Below are 5,109 nucleotides of genomic sequence, written 5' to 3'. Positions count from 1 at the left end.
AAAATGTGCTTAAAACTTGGGTTGATCGAATGGCCTACTGTAAAGCCAGTCGTGGCAGTCATTTGAACGATATTATTTTTCATTCATAAATGACAATGTTCAATCTTCAAAATAATAAAAAAAAATAGTTTGAAAAAATATTGACTAGTTTTTTTTTTATAGCCGATTCAAAAAGGAAATTTTACATGGCCCACCCTATATATATATATAATTGGTGCGTACATTCTGTTTGGGTGTTTTGGCCGAACTCCTCCTCCTATTTGTGGTGTGCGTCTTGAATACACAAATGGAGGGACCTACAGTTTCAAGCCGACTCCGAACGGCAGATATTTTTATGAAGAGCTTTTTCATGGCAGAAATACACTCGGAGGTTTGCCATTGCCTGCGGAGGGGCGACCGCTATTAGAAACAACTTTTTCTTAATTCTTGATCTTTCACCGAGATTTAAACCGGGATTCTCTCTCTCCGAATTCCGCATGGTAGTCACGCACCAACCCATTCGGTCGTTTAACGTTTATAAATCATAAAATTCTATTACGAAAATCGACGCTCTGTGAAAAGTGTTAATCGCCTGCGCAGCCAAATTTATGGTGTATGGCGATGAATCCAGCAAAAATATTGTAAATTGATCTACAGTAGGTTCTGTTTTTATGCGGTAGATACGTTCCGCAAGAAACAGCATAAAAAAAAACAGCATAAAAAAAGCTACTAGTTCTATAGTAAAACTATAGATACGTTTCAAATGCTAAAACCGCATAAATCTGAAATAATGTAATAAAATCGCATAAAAAAGGGCACTAGTCCCATATTATTACTATAGATACGTTCCATAGACCGCATGAATCTGAAATAATTAAATAAAATCGCAAAAAAAAATATTGTATCTATGAAAATTATATCTTTATATATCTTCCATACTTGAGGGGTTAGCATTTCTAATGTAATCTGTGATGGGTTTTTGCTTAGCTGGTTTAGAATCTTGTTTATATGTACAATTCCCGATAGGTCGACATGCATTTTGTAATTTAAAAAAAAACCGCACTATTTCAAAACCGCATAAAAAAAAGCCGCATAAAAACAGAACCTACTGTATTTCTTTTGCACATTGGTGAACTTTTTCATGAGAATTTTCGTGTTTATTTGCAACTACTTTCTTATGAATAAGCAAAAGCGGTCTATTAATATTTATTACCGCAGTTCATACAGTGGAACTGTTCTCTTCCGAGAAAAATATATTTAAAGTTTGGAATACTTACGTGACCCGTTTGTTTATAGTTGTAACTTTCTAACGGCCGCCGTAGACGAATGAATTGGTGCGTGACTACCATTCGGAATTCGAAGGAGAACGTAGGATTGAATCTCCGTGAAACACTACAATGAAGGAAAAGTTTTTTCTATAGCGGTTCCCCTCGGCAGGTAATGGCGAACCTCCGAGTGTCCTCATATTCCTGCAATGAAAAAGCTCCTCATAAAAAATATCTGCCGTTCGGAGTCGGCTTAAAACTGTAGGCTTCTCCATTTGTGGAGCAAACACCCAACAAGAGTATAAGTGCAATTTACATATATACTCGTATACAACTTTTTAATGACGAGGTATATCGAAAATTTCTTTAACTTCGTATATATATGTATACAGGATCCTTTAACTCCTAAATGGAGCATAGGACTGTCTCCGTGTTGAGTTGTTTGTCAGCCATGGGACGCGTCCCCAGACGGCGTATCGGGGACGGCTCCGCTTCATGCAGGGTAAGTGGGTAATAAAATACCACTCGTAGACCAAAGCAGACAAACACCTGCTTGGAGGCGCAGATAGTTGAACTATCACCAAGCTTGGGTAAGAAGGCTAGCAACCTACTTACCCGAAACACAATATTCTAACGAATCGTCGTTAACTTCGTATGCTACAGAAAATATAGATGTAATTTACGAAGAAATATATCGATTTTTTGAACCGAACACACGTAAGGACATCTTTAAAATCTTTTAATCCGCCATCGCAAGCTACCAAGCTCAGATGAATAAATTTTGAAGCTTCAGCATTCAATAAATGCAGATTATTATATACATAAAACGGCTTTTAACAGGCTTCATATATGTATTACGTAATACTTTCTTCTCCTAATAGGGATGCTTCAATTAGACCGCACTTTTTTTGGACTATTTTGGAAATTCTAATCCAGAAATCTGAGTATGTTCACGAATAAAATTCCCACCAAAATCTTAGCCGTGAGAGCATTAAAATATTTGGCTTGTAATGACATTTCGGTTGCACACTAATTAATTAACCCGAAACTAACTTTATCAGCACAAAACTATTTCACGGCTCATTTAACCTGCGAACTGGAACAGGGACACAATCGAAAAGTGACAACTTTTGCAACCGCAGCAACAACAATACAGAACGGAAGAGAAGTGGTAGCCTTAAGTGAGGGCAAATAGTCCTGGAAATTACTACGCATTCGTGGAGGGTTGGGGAGGTGTGTCAAAATTATACAACACATGCTTATATACTTGCATGTATGTGTCTGTGTGTTCATAATAGTGAAATAGAAAATAGTGCTTTCTTTGCCACCAACAAACATCGTGAAGTGGTGTGTGATTTGTTGAGTTCACTTGCATACGTTCGCTGTCAGCGACAATTGCTGCAATCGAATTATTTGTATAAATTAAAAACAGAAATTAGCCATGTCAATGATTTCAACGAGATAAGCAGCGATACAAGAAAAACAAAAAACAAACACACCAACACATATCAACCTCAAAGCGGTGAGGGTGAAATGTGTAGCGGAAGAGGCTGCTTGAGGCATGCTGGTGTCCCTTCATATGCATATATTTTTTTGTGTTGCACGCTCATTTAAAGACGATCATTGCTGTCGAAGTTGCCACGTGTCGGACATACGTTCCCATGGCTAAACGCTGCAAACAATTGCCCAAGGCGAGAAAAACCGCTGACATGACCAGCAGTGGCATACGGCCGCTCAAGCCGTTGAACAATATGTGGCACGCATGTGCACATTGGTCAACATCAGCAATAACGCTGGGTAGAGAGGAAAGGAGAGTTCATCTCGTGCAAATACAAAACAACAACAGTCATTGTTATAGGTGAGTTGGTTGCGGTAAACACCCGTCATGGCAGTGCAAACCTTTTCATTACCAGCAAATTGTACTTCAGATCAGCGCTCAGCGCAAAGTTCTTCAATAGACATGACTGCCGGTCTTTTTATGTGGTCGCGGCCATCACTCAACATATTGACAATCTCGAGCGCAATCTTGTTACCAATGTAAATAGGATTGATAATTTTATTTTCTATGCAATAAAAATAATTCTTTTGCCAAGTGAACCCTTCCACTTTGCAAGGTCATGAGTAAATTATTGTTTTCGCTAAAGTTATAGCTCAGGACAGTATTAAAATCATACATGCCTGATAGCCGTTTGTAACAGCGTAAAATTTGCATACCAAAATTTTCAAGATGATGAGATAAATAGATGGCCTGATATGTATGTCCATCCTTCTGCATCCCCAAGTAAAATCAATATACCTTAACCAAACGTAAACCTCAACCTCTCTCCTCTTAAAAGGGTAAACTCCGTAAGTACTGTCTGATAGGATCCACTAACTGGGATGAGCCCACAAAAGAAAGCTAACGTGGAAGCTCAGTATTGAGCATGGGACTAGAACGGCCTTATATGGCTGTTAAAGCGGCACTGGCAAAAGGTGAGGTCTCTAGTCGAGAGTTACATTCCGTCTCTATCATGCCAATTCTGTTACATGGAGTGCTCGACTGATGGACCACGCTCGCTGGAGAGAGCTACATCAATCAAGTCCAAAGGAATCCAATTAAGTCCATTAAGGATCCAAAGTTCTGTCCTCATTTGAATCAGTGGGTACTAGGGAGCACTCCTTACCTGGTGGTTACCGTAGCGCTAAATGTAGCACCCGTGAACATTGCAGGCAAAACTGTTGCTAGACGTACCGCAATCAGGTTGAGAGGTTTGTGCTAAAAGCTTGAACTCAGCTACTGGTATTCAACGATTCATAAACATTTTCAGTTCATCCCCATGGAGTGGAACATTTTCCTTTTATATTCCCCTAAGTGAAGAGTGGGCTGGGTGCAGAATTTAGGAATAAAGTCCGTTAACAGATGGCTTAAAGTCGGACAGAAGTATTGATGAGAGAGTATTCTGCTAGTCTCTCTGCATTAAATGCAAGTTTAGGCTACTGGGTCACTGCAATGTGTTTCAAACGGAGGAAACCGCCAACAAAGAGGCCGTTGAATGACTACTTACTTTTCAAAATACTGGCCGGGAAGTGAACAGCTCGATTATGGTATGCTCGAAACTAGTCGGACAACATCTGATTTCCCTTTCGAACACATAAATATATTATGAAACGCGGCCCGTTTGGGTGCCTGTTCACAAGAATATTGGATGAAACTGTTGGGCGGATGAGCTAGTTAAGCTGGAAACTGAGAAACTTGAGTTTGTTTCTCTGCGAAATAAGAGAATTGGTGTTCCCTTGACTGCTCTTCTGTTCCTGTAAAGGTGGTCTTCACGTTAAGACTGCGAGCATTAGGCAAGTAAATCAACCTGCAAAGTCGTGAGATGCTTCTGGGGGAGTTCCATCCAGAGTCGTTACTCTTGAATTAAGTAGGTGTTCTTACTAACATTGCCCGTTAGATATCTACGCGGTAGAACTTGGTACTACTTCGATTCATTTTGCTCCAGGATCCTCTCAGCACTCATTGATCAGAATTTTCATTCTCGAGGGGCTAAGGTTAGGGCTTTCACGGTTTTGTTATACCTGTGGATTAGGCCGGGTCGATTTGTGGGGAGGCAAAAAAATCGCCCATTGCTCTGTGAAATCATATTCTAGGGATCAAAATAAGAAACTTTGCCGAAGGAATCATACCTCTAAAATGAATTCTGATGTCCTATTTGAAACTCGTTTTTGCACGGCAACAAACATGAAGCTAAACTGAAGATATGATAATGGTGAACTTACTAGCTTGATCAAAAAGTTCGTGGAACAATCGTCTAATGAAATGATTTGTAAAAGTTACACCGTCTTGAGTAAATCTACCTTTGCACGGTAACGTGCTTTATGGATT

The sequence above is a fragment of the Anastrepha obliqua genome, chromosome 1, assembly GCF_027943255.1.
Source record: "Anastrepha obliqua isolate idAnaObli1 chromosome 1, idAnaObli1_1.0, whole genome shotgun sequence".
Classification (NCBI taxonomy): domain Eukaryota; kingdom Metazoa; phylum Arthropoda; class Insecta; order Diptera; family Tephritidae; genus Anastrepha; species Anastrepha obliqua.
Note: the sequence above shows the minus strand (reverse complement) of the source record.